Consider the following 12,559-nt stretch of genomic DNA (forward strand, 5'->3'; position numbering starts at 1 on the left):
GCAGCCACTTGTGGAGTGAACCAGAGGATGGAAGATCTTTCTGTCTCTGTGTCTTCTTTCTGTATATCTGCCTTTCCAATTAAAAGAAAGAAATCTTTAAAAAAAAAAAATCCTTGTAATGTTGGAGTTTTGAGTTTCTGTTCTAATCCTTTTCCTCTTTATATCTTCTTGCTGCAGTTTGCTTACTTTTACAATTTTGCTTTCTTCCTGCCTGCTATTTTTGCATGAAGATTTTTTTTTTTACTGCTCTGTTCCTCTTCTGGTAAAGAAAAGTCAAACATAAAATCAATAATCCATTCCTCATCCAAAAATAAACCTACAGGTGTTGATGTCTTTCACCTAGTCCACAGTTTTATTCTGACGTGTAATACATAGACCACTTTGTGTTTTACACCTGGAAATGTGAGCTCCTAAGAACCAAGCATTCTGCTCTTGAGAGGCAGCATAATTAGGCTACAGTTCAGAGTCAGACTGCTTAAAATTCAGTTCTGCTCTGCACCCTATTTAGCCTATATCATGGAAACAAATTACTCCGAGCTTCTGTTTCCTCATCTGTAAATTGGGAATGATAATACTATTTGGAAGTTATTCAGAGGATTAAATATGAGCTAATATATAGAAAATTCTACAGTGCAATAAGTGGTAACTGCTGGGGCTGCTGTTGTGTCACACGGTACATTAATCTGCTACCTGCAGTGCTAGTGTCCCCTATGAACACAGGTTCAGATCCCAGCTGTTCCGTTTCCAATCCTGTTCCTTGAGAATGTGCCTGGAAAAGCAGCAGATGTCCCACATGCCTGGGTCCCTGTACCAAAATGGGAGATTCAGATGGAGTTCAGACTCCTGCCTTTTGTCTAGCCCCAACCATTGTGACCATTTGAGGAACAAACCACTGATGGAAGATTCAGAGATCTCTCTCTCTGTCTCATCCTTTCAGTCTGTGATACTGCCTTTCCAATAAACAAAAAATAAATTCTTTTTTTAAAATGGTAGCTGTTATCAGAAATTTATTTTTACTACCATCACTCAAAAATTTTTTGGACTCATTTATCTGGTGCTGAGCATCTTTTTGTATAATTAGGAATTAGGAGACTTCTTTCATGACTTGGTGGGATTTTATTGGAGTTAATTGAGTCAAATTCAGCTTTTGAAAGTAATTATAGTCTGGACTGCCTCTAACAGGTCATCTCATAAGTGCAGGAGGAAGAATTGCAAAACCTACAGCAACTTCTTATTTGTCTGGAAGGACATAAATAAAAATCCAGAATGTGAACCACTGTGCCCAGTTCAGTAGCCTAGTGCCTAAATTCTTGCCTTGCATGCATCGGGATCCCATATGGGCACTGATTCATGTCCCGGCTGCTGCATTTCCCTTCCAGCTCCCTGCTTGTGGCCTAGAAAGCAGTGGAGGATGGCCCAAAGCCTTGGGACCCTGCACCTGCATGGGAGACTCAGAAGAAGCTTCAAATCAGCTCAGCCCCAGCTATTGCTGCGACCTGGGGAGTGAATTAACAGATGGAATATCTTTATCTCTCCTTCTCTCTATAAATTTGCCTTTCCAATAAAACTAAATACCTTAAAAAAAGAAAAGAATGTGAAACCCACTCCACCTTTGGTTGGACAAATTTAGACTTTTTTTTAAAAGAATTATTTTATTTTTATTGGAAAGGCGAATATACAGAGAGGAAGATCTTCCGTCCCATGATTCACTCCCCAGGCGGCCACAACAGCTGGAGCTGAGCCAATGTGAAGCCAGGAGCCTCTTCCGGGTCTCCCACACGGGTGCAGGGTCCCAAAGCTTTGGGCTGTCCTCGACTGCTTTCCTGGGCCACAGTCAGGGAGCTGGATGGGAAGTGGGGCATCTTGGATTAGAACTGGCACCAGTATGGGATCCTGGGTGTGCAAGGCAAGGACCTTAACCACTGCGCCATTGCGCCGGGCCCTAGACTTTTTTTTTTAAGATTTATTTATTTTTATTGGAAAGGCAGATGGATATGCAGAGAGGAGGAGAGACAGAGAGGAAGATCCAATGGTTTATTCCCCAAGCGGCCGCAAAGGCTGGAGCTGAGCCAATCCGATGTGAGGAACTTCCTTCCGGGTCTCCACACAGTTGCAGGGTCCCAAGGCTTTGGGCCATTCTCTGCTGCTTTCTCAGGCCTCAAGCAGGGAGCTGGAGGGGACGCGGGGCCACCAGGATTAGAACCAGTGCCCACATAGGATCCCAGCGCATGCAACGCCAGGACTTGAACCACTACGCTATCGTGCCGGGCCCTAGACATTTATTTTTAAATGTATACCTAATTAGGTAAAATATATATGATGGGTTAGGACTTTGTGGTTACTCTGATCCTGTAAATGAAGTATAGAAACGAAAGCAAATGAATGTACCTTGAATAAAGCATCAAAAATACTGAAGAAATCATAGAACATTGAGAAGAATTTTGTGTAGAGTTTACACCTTTAGCCAAGAATGGGAAAAACTAACATATTGTAAAATGGAATACTTATTTGGTGTTTATTATGCATGTTTGAGAGTAAAGGGCTAATTGTTGAAAACCAGTGTAAAGCTGTTGAATTACCACTTGGTACTAACCTAGTAGAATCTTCTAAGCAATCCAGGAGCATGTTCTAATTCATAGACAGACCAATAAATGTGGTAAGGATTTCAATAACAGATGTTGGGAAAACCCTCTCCGTGAGGAAGGAAAATTAATTTAGAAGCCCACCTAAAAGTGTCTAAAAATAGGTATAAACAGGTATACATATATGCACAAATATCATTAAGATTTATTGAAAGGAAAGGTGTTAGTATACAAGTGAATATGTTGATTTCTTCTTTTTTTTAATGTGTTTATTTGAAAGGCAGAATGATAGAGAAAAAGAGATCGACCTTCTGGCCATTTGTCACTCCTCAGTGGCTACACAATGGACAGTGCTGGCCCATGCAAAAAAAGCCAGGAACCTGAAACTCCTCTGGGCTTCCCACATGGGTGGCAGTGGCGCAAATTCCTGGGCTTGCTTCAGCTGCCTTCCCAGGCGCTTTAGCAGGAAGCTGAAGAAGTGGAGCAGTCAGAACTTGAATTTGCATCCCTGTCACAATGTGGCATCCTACCTACCCCCACTGTGCTACAATGCCAACCCCCATATCCTGATGTCTAAAACAGAAAAGGCTATCTAAACACAAAAATAATGGAATAAATGACACACAAAAAGATTTCATTATTATGTCAAAACACATCTTCACCTTGTCTAACACTACTGCTTACTTCTGAAATAGGGAGAATTAAAAGAAATTGCACCCTGTCACATTTTGGCTGTATTATGCCAAATAGGGAGCTTTGCTCCCTGAAACTTGTAGGGTGATTTTTCTCATTTACTTTGTATATGGGAGCTCATTTTCAGAAAGTTTTATAGCCAAGGCATCCTTAAATATGTGCAAATAATACCACCAACTAGTGTATCATAAGAGGCTTATTAATTATACAATCAGCAGATTTCATGTACCACTCCTGAAAAGATCACTTGGGGTAAAAGGTAGTTGGCAACTAGAGCAGCTCTTCTGCAATCTGCTTGTTTGTTACTAAGAAGGCAGACCATCTCTATAGGTGCCTGCTTCTGTATGGGATTGTATAGGAGCAGCAAGCCATCACTCAGTTCCTATTTAATATAGGGATTCCTCAGCCAGTTGATCCTCTAGCATTGGAGGAGAAAGAGTGTACTCTCAAGTACTTTGCAAGCAAGAAGCACCCTTGAGACAACAAGACATAAGGTAACCTGCAGGTTTGGAAGTTGTTCTGGCAATGATGGCCAATGGAGAGGACCTGGTAGAAGTTTCTCACAGGTGTTCTCCCTATCCTAATGCTGTAATTTTGTGCAGAGCACTCCCCTCTTGGGAAGGAAGTCAAAGGTGTTTGGTTTCTGTTTATATGGTACATATTTCCTCTCTGATCTTAACGACTGGTCACCACTATCCTCAACTGTCTATGTATCAAAAGTTCAGTTATTCAGAAGTTTAAAAACAAAACAACTCATAGAGGCCAACATTCTGGCACAACTGGTTAAGCTACCACTTGTGAAACTGGCACCCATTTTGGAGTGCTGGTTCAAGTCCCAGCTGTTTCACTTCTGATCCAGTTCCCTGCTAATGGACCTGAGAAGACAGAGGAAGGTGGTCTGAGTACTTGGGCCCCTACCACCCATGTGGTAAACCCACATGGTCTCGATTTTGGCCTGGCCCAACCTTGGCTGTTCTGACCATTTGGGGAGAAAATTAGCACTTTGCCTTTAAAAATAATAAATAAATAAACAAACAAATAATATTTTTTTTAAAATGAAGCCTTAGAGCCCATTTTATACTTTCAAATCATTTTACTGTATCATGTAAGTCTGTACAGAGTGTACAGTAGGGCTCTTCCTGGATAGGCCCTCCAGTTCTGTACCTTTTTGGAGAACAAGGCTTATGGAGTATGCCCAGAGCTCAGTGCTGTGGCATAGGGAGTAAAGCTGATACCTACACTGTGGCATCCACTTCATGTCCAGGCTGTATCACGTCCCATTCAGCTCCCTGCTACTGATCTGAGAAAAGCAACAGAAGATGGCATAAGTGCTTAGGCAGGGGAGATCTGCATGAAACTCCTGGCTTCACCCTGCCCAGCTCCAGCCATCGCAGTCATTTGGAGTGTGAATCAGAGGATGAAAGAATTCTCTGTGTCTTTCTCCCTCTCTTTGTAATTCTGCCTTTCAAATTATCAAATTAATCCTAAATAAATGAATAAATGTCCTTAGAAATAAGTATTTAATTTTAGACTTTAAAAAAAAATTTTAAAGGAAAATATATAGAGAAAAGGACAGAGAGAAACAGAGAGAAAGAGAGATCTTCCAGCCACAGGTTCACTTCTCAAATGCTGCAGTGGCCAGAGCTGAGCTAACCCAAAGCCAAGAGCTGCTTTCAGGTATTGCGCATGGGTACAGGGGCCCAAGGATTTGAGCCATCCTCTTCTGCCTTCCAAGCCATCAGCAAGGAGTTGGATCAGAAATGGAACAGCCGAGACAGGAATTGGTACCCAAAAAGGATGCTGGTGCTTGCAGGTAGAGGATTGGACTGTCAAACCACAGAGCCAGACCCTAAAAATAAATATTTTTTAAATAAAGTTTGTCATGAAGGAAACAATGTGGAAATAATAGTCTTACCCACTTTCCTATAGCCCTTGAACCTTTTTACCCCAATTAACTATGTGAAGATTGTCAAAAATATAATAAAAAATAAATAAAGTTTGTCTAACAGAAATTTAATTAAAAAAAAAAAAAGACAGGATAGAGAGAAAGAAATCAGATAGCTGCAATAACCAGGCAAGGCCAAAAAATGATGCGCTTTTCACTCCATTCGGTCTCCCATATGGGCAGCAGGATTCAAGTACTTGAATCATCTGCTTTCCTAGGTGAATTAGCAGGAAGCTAGATCAGCAGGACTTGAACCCATGATGTAATAAGTTTCATGTAGGGACTTAACATACTGAGTCAGAACACCAGTCCCTAAACATGTTTTAAAACATATTATTAGTCTCTTTTAAGTTTTTAGTTTTGATATTATTTATTTGAAAGTCACAGAGAGGGAGAGCGACGTTCATCTGATGTTTCACTAACCAAATAGCCACAGTGGAGCTTCCTGGTCTCCCATTCGCATGCAGGGTCCCAAGGCTTTGGGCCATTTTCTACTGATTTCCCAGGCCACAAGCAGGGAGCTGAATGGGAAATGGAGCAGCTGAGACACAAATATGGGATTCCAGAACCCATGTGGGATCCCAGCATCTACCAAGTGAGTATTTAGCCACTGAACCATCACGCCAAACCTTGTACTTGCTTTATGTTCAAGTTTCGTTCCCTTCATTTTAAATTGTAAAGAGCCAATAAATTCCCCACTCTCTCACCTGCAAACACATACAGATACATCATCCCTGGTTTAGTGACTCTTTGTAGATTGAATGATAAGCTACGAGGATTACATTTTCTATGATTTCAATTTCTTGACAGTGTCCAGAATTTCACACTTGCCTACACTTGTAGCCAGAGGGCTATAAAGTTGATAGCACAGCTATCAATTTGCTAATGAGTCATAAATTACCTCTTACTCTTGTTCAAGGAAACTTGAGTTACAAAGGACAATATGGTTGTTTCAGCACCATCTAGAGGAAAGTCTAGAAATATATAAATGCTGTTTCGCTATTGTCAATAGTTTATTTTTTAAAGGTGTATTTATTTTCACTTGAAGGGCAGATTTTACAGAGAGAAAAGGTGAGATAGAGAGAAGACCTTTTTTTGTATTAGTTTACTCCCCAAATGGCCACAGCAGCTAGAGCTAAGCTGAGCTGATCAGAGGCCAGGAGCTTCTTCAGGGTGTGCTATGCAGGGTCCCAAGGCTTTGGACCATCCTCCACTGCTTTCCCAGCCCACAAGCAAGGATCTGGATGGGAAATGGAGCAGCTGGGACATGAACTGGCATCCATGTGGTATCCTGGCACTTGAAGGGATAGGATTAGCTTTCTAGCCACCACACTAGCCCCTCAATTATTTATTTAAATCCAGACTTCACCCTTCCTATGTTTTTGTTTTTTTTCACTAAATATGTCATGATATGATATGTCAAAATTTCATTCACTTGGCCATTCAACCAAACTATTTTTATTTGCTGCCTAATAGCATGTTTTCATTTTATGTATTTATCCCTTTGGACTGTAAGATACATATAAATGAATTGGGACTAATTTTATGTATCTTTATACCCTTACCTACTAATAGAAACTCAGAAATAGGTATAGACATTACAGCCAACTTTAATGGGTTAAATATCCTATAGCCATACAGGTAGCTCCTGAGAAATATTAAAGAGTGGTATCTTTAACACAATACTAAGTAAATTAAAATATGTTAAATCAAAATAATACACATAATAAATATAAGAAAAATGTGAACAAAAATGTACACATCAAACATAGAATGGCTCTCAGGAGGAGAGCATTTAGCTGCTGTTTTGAGGGTGACATTATTGTGGTACAAGGGACTCAGCTGCATCTTGCAGTACTGGCATGCTATCTCAGAGCACCAGTGTGAGTCCTGACTGCCCTGCTGATGCACCTGGCAGAGCAGCAGATGATGACCTGAGTGCTTGGACCCTTGCCATACATGTGGGAGAGCTGGATGGAGTCTCAGGCTCCGGGCTTCAGTTTGGCTCAGTCCTGGTTCTTGTGGCCATTTGGAGAGTGAATCAGGCAATGGAAGTCCTCTGTGTCTCTTCATCTCTGTCATTCTGCTTTTCAAACAAATAAATCTTACATATTGCTTAGAATGTCCCCAACCCTTACAAAATACCTGTATATGGTCCCTGGTTCCATTTCTAATTCCAACTTGCTGCTTTAAGCACACCCTGCGAGACAGCAGGCGATGGCTCAAGTCCTTGTGTACCTGCCATTCATGTGGAAGACCCAGGTTGAGTTCTGTGCTCCTGGCATCAGCCTGGTCAGCTCTTGGCTATTTCAGATATTTGACTAATGAAACAATGCTGAGGGCCCGGCGCGGTGGCGCAAGTGGTTAAAGGTCCTCGCCTTGCACGCCCGGGATCCCATATGGGCGCCGGTTCTAATCCCGGCAGCCCCGCTTCCCTTCCAGCTCCCTGCCTGTGGCCTGGGAAAGCAGTCGAGGACAGCCCAAAGCTTTGGGAACCTGCACCCGCGTGGGAGACCCGGAAGAGGCTCCGAAGTATCGGCCCGTTGCGGTCACTTGGGGAGTGAATCATCAGACGGAAGATCTTCCTCTCTGTTTCTCCTCTCTGTATATCCGCCTTTCCAATGAAAAAATAATAAAAATAAATCTTTAAAAAAAAAAAAAAGAAACAATGCTGAGATATCTCTGCCCATCTCTCCCCCTCTCTGGCTTTCAAGTAAATAAGAATAGAATGGGTCGAAGTGGTCAGCTACAGCATAATTCTCTAAAATTGGGTAAATAATTGAATAACAAAACTAAACTAAAAACAAGAACCTCTCTGTTCTTACCAGATTCAGAAAACAGCATGTCTGAATAGCAGCTGTTGGAAGATAGTAAATGAAGCAGCCTAACACAAAACCAGAAGTATTTTTAATTGCATTTAATTCATGTTTTTGTTTAACTTGCGAACACTGACACACATATGCAAAAATAAATCCTCTTTTGCAACCCAGAATTCATTAATCAATATGGGTTTTGATACATTCAAGCAGTAATTGAAAAAAATAAATTATTTAAAAATTATTACTATTATTATTATAAAGAAATACAGGGGAGAGTGGAAGAGGGCAAAGAGAGAAGAGAAGAGCTTTCATCTACTGGTTAACTCTCCAAATGGCTGCAGTGGCCTAGGGTTGGATCAGGTCAAAGCCGGAACCCGGAACTCCACCTGGGTTTCCCATGGGGGGGTGGTCCAAGTGCTTGGGGCATTTTCCACTGCTTTCCTAGGTGTGTTAGCAGAGAGTTGCATCTAAAGTGGAAAATCTAGGATTCAAGTGTAGCAAGGGACAACTTAACCCAGTGCTCCACAACAACAGCCTAAGTAGAAGTTTTTATCCTATTTTCTGTAACTTATTTTACTACGCTAACCCACCAATTATGACAGTCAACAAATATTTGCCTTTTATTTATTTGAAAGACACAGTGCAGAGACATTGGGAGATCTTTCTAGCCCTTGGGTTATTCCCCCAAGTTCCTGCAACAGCTAAGCCAGGCCAAAGCCAGGAACCCAAAGCTCAATCCAGATCTTCCGTGTGACAAGGACCTAAATATTGGAACTATCACCTGCTTCCTCCCAGGATCTACATTAGCCGGAAGCTGGAACTGGAGTCAACCAGGAGTCACACAGGCGTTTCACTTGGGATTCCATCCCAAGCATCATCTTAGCCACTGCCCCCAAAAGTGCTTATCTAGCATCAATTATGAAACCAACTTCTCAACACAAGCTGTTCTCTGACACACAGCCTCAGCTTATCATCTCAGGGAGTTACTGTTAGGTATGATGTTCATCCCAGGTCCTTGTAGGATTTACAACATCCTCTATTCTTTCTCTGACATCTCATACTTCAGGCTATCCCACAACATACAATCCAAGTGGCAACTTAACCATCTGAGCCACAGCACTCATCCCCACCCATTTTTTCATTAAGATTTATTTATTTTTATTGGAAAGGCAGATTTACAGAGAGAACAGACAGAAAGATCTTCCTTCCTCTAGCTCACTGCCCTAATGGCCTCAACAGCTGGAGTGTGGTACCATTTCCGGGTTCCCCATGCAGCTGCAGGGTCCCAAGGTTTTGGGCCATCCTCTAGTTTTCCCAGGCTACAAGCAGGGAGCTGGATGGGAAGTGGAGCAGCTGGGAGATGAACTAGTGCACGTAGGGAATCCTGGTGCTTGCAAGGTAAGGATTTAGCCACTAGGCTATCGCTCCAGACACTGTCTTCCCTCCTTCTGTCCCCAAAGTAACTTTTAACAAATACTAGCTCCCAGCCCAGGAACTATGGATCTTCATACCTTTTCTTTCTTTTTTTTTTTTTAAATCTCAGTGTTTATTACAACAGTAATAAAAGTCTGACAAGTAATAGTAAATAAGTTAAATGAATCTTCATCCACACAAGACAGACACTGTTCCATTTGATCAGCTGTTAAGGAACAATTTATCCTAAAACAGATTTTCTGAAAGTACCCTTGTACACAGTGACTGTAGGTGAGAAATTCATAAGTGGTGGTCTGTCTCAGGATCTCCCATGTGGTTGCCATCAGTTGGCTATAGCTGCATTCATCTAAAAGCTTGTTTGGGGCAAGAAAATCATCTGCAGTATGGGTTCATACATCGTTATTGGCAAGAAGCCGCAATTCCTGGCCATGGAGACCTCTCTGGGACTGCTTAAGTGTACTCACAGCGTGGCAGCAGGTTCATTCACAGGAAAAGCCAAGGAGGACTCTACAATAATGCCACTGTCTTTTGTCACCTAGTCTCATCATTTCTACCATGTTCTGTTTGTTAGAATCAAGTTGCTAATAGCAGCCCATGGGAATCAGGCAAGCGTGTGAAAGCATTTATAGATGTATTTGTAACTACCACAGTCAGGCACCCTGAGACTCTGAGTTGAATAAACACACTACCCCCTGGAGAAAGTAAGAGAGGATTTCAGAGCAGTGGTTATCTTGCCACTGGTATTCCTCCTTAAAACTTTAATAATGGCTGTACTCTTGATTAAAAGAAATGTTTTTCTTTTTAAGATTTATTTTATTTTTATTGCAAAGTCAGATATATAGAGAGGAAGATCTTCCATCCATTGATTCATTCCCCAAGTGGCCACAACAGCTGGAGCTGAGCCAATCCAAAGCCAGGAATCAAGAGCTTCTTCTAGGTCTCCCACACAGGTGCAGGGCCCCAAGGCTTTGGGCTATCCTTGACTGCTTTCCCAGGCCACAAGCAGGGAGCTTGTGGTCCCTGGGATAGGAAGCAGGGCTGCCAGGTTTAGAACCAGTGCCCATATGACGTGTGCAAGGCAAGTACTTTAGCTGCTAGGCTAACGCTACAAACTTAAAAAAAAAAAAAACTAGTGAAATAGGTCCCAGTGCGATGGCTCAACTTCTGCCTACAAGCACCCACATCCAATGTGAATGCCAGTTCGTGTCCTGAAAGCTCTGCTTCCCTTCCAGCTCCCTATTTGGGGCCTGAGAAAGCAGTAGAGGATGGCCAGAAGCCTTGGGACCCTGCATGGAAAACCTGGAAGGAGCTCCTAGCTCCTGGCTTTGGATCAGCTCAACTTTAGCCATTGCAGCCTCTTGGGAAGTGAACCAGTGGGTATAAAAGCTCTCTCTTTCTCCCCTTCTCTGTGTAAAGCTGCCTTTCCAATAAAAATAAATAAATGTTTTATCTTTAAAAAAAGAAAATGTTTTAGTTTTTAGTACTTTCTCTCTAGCTTCTGTGTTATATTTAGGTCAGAGAAAGATTAAGTCTAAAAACAAATTAGGATGTATATTGAGGTAGTCCATGAGCCTGTGGAGTGGTAGAAGTGGAGATACAGTCAAAATCTAGATGCCTTTTGAAGGTTGAGCCAACAAGTTTTTTTTTGTTTTGCTTTAAAGATTTACTTATTTTTGTTGGAAAGGCAGATTTACAGAAAGGAGAAGAGACAGAGAGGAAGATCTTCCATCATTTGATTCACTCCCCAAGTGGCCACAATAGCCAGAGCTAAGCTGATCCAAAGCCAGTAGCTTTTTCCAGGTCTCCCACCTGGGTGCAGGCTCCCAAGGTTTTGGTTTGTCCTCGACTGTTTTCCCAGGTCACAGGCAGGAAGCTGGATGGGAAGAGGGACGGCCAGGACAGGAACCAGCATCTATATGGGATCCTGGTGCATACACTGGAAGTCTGAGGTCTCTTGTTCAGACATAGAATGGCAATGTCAAATTTGCAATTAGATATGTGCACCTCTAATTGGGGAGAATGATTGAGGCTAGCGATGTAAGTTTGTCTCAAGCACACATGTAGTGACTACAAAAGACCCTCACAAATAGCTAGGATCAGGGAGAAAAACAGGCAGATGTTGTGTCCTGGAAGCCAAGTGAAAGAATTATTCCAGGAGGTCGTGATCAGCTACACAGTTAGGTACTAACAGAGACAGTAACGAGGGGCTCTTAGACCTGGATCAGTCTGAATACAGGAAGGATTAAGGTTTCCGATGTCCTCTGCAGCAAAGCAGTACTGCTTTAGAACTGGGTTTGTGTCTGCATTGTAGCCGCCTGTGAATACTTCCCATACAAGTTTGTAAACCATACTTGCAGACCTCACTTCCAAACTGGTCGCCTGTAAAAAGACTAGTCAGCACTCCAAAACCTCATGATGATTAATGAAATTACGTGCTTAGAACTTGATGAACATGCAGGTAACCAGCTAGTGAAACACAAAGCACTAGTCATTCCTGCTATAATTTTTTTTTAAGATTTATTTTATTTTTATTGGAAAGTCAGAATTACAGAAAGGACAGGCAGAGAGGAAGATCTTCCATCCGATGATTCACTCCCCAGGTGGCCACAACAGCTGGAGCTGAGCCAATCTGAAGCCAGGAGCCTCTTCCAGGTCTCCCACGCAGGTACAGGGTCCCAAGGCTTTGGGCTGTCCTCGACTGCTTTCCCAGGCCACAAGCAGGGAGCTGGATGGGAAGTGGGACTGCCGGGATTAGAACCAGCACCATATGGGATCCTGGTGCATGCAAGGCAAAGATTTTTAGCCACAAGGCTACTGCTCCGGGCCCTTGTTTTATTTATTTATTTTTTATCTTCAACCTATTTGCTGCCCTAAAGCTAGTCCCTAGTAGAGAAACTAGGTCTGTTAAGTAATATGTTCTGCTTTGCCTCCCTATCCTCTTATTCTCCCAGCTGTCTTAACTCAGAACCTTTGTAGGAAGCATGTTACACTTCAGCAAAATGTGTTCCCTTTGACATTTAAACAATCCTCCATTTTGTCTTTCCATATTAGACTCTTTCCCTTTCCCTTTCACATTTCCAGCACTC

General features: G+C 42.2%; 1 protein-coding gene and 1 non-coding gene across 2 annotated transcripts in view; both read left to right on the forward strand.

Annotated features, from left to right (window-relative positions):
• The window catches only part of LOC121168231 (zinc finger protein 609-like), a 66,521-nt gene that overhangs the window by 26,728 nt on the left and 27,234 nt on the right, over nt 1-12,559 (forward strand). The gene's annotated exons all lie outside the window — the stretch shown is intronic.
• On the forward strand, nt 8,133-8,256 carry LOC121168246. The gene has a single exon (XR_005885709.1). It is a non-coding gene; the product is annotated as a small nucleolar RNA SNORA40 (small nucleolar RNA).

Source organism: Ochotona curzoniae, unplaced genomic scaffold, assembly GCF_017591425.1.
Source record: "Ochotona curzoniae isolate NIBS_2020 unplaced genomic scaffold, NIBS_Ocur_1.0 patch79, whole genome shotgun sequence".
NCBI lineage: Eukaryota > Metazoa > Chordata > Mammalia > Lagomorpha > Ochotonidae > Ochotona > Ochotona curzoniae.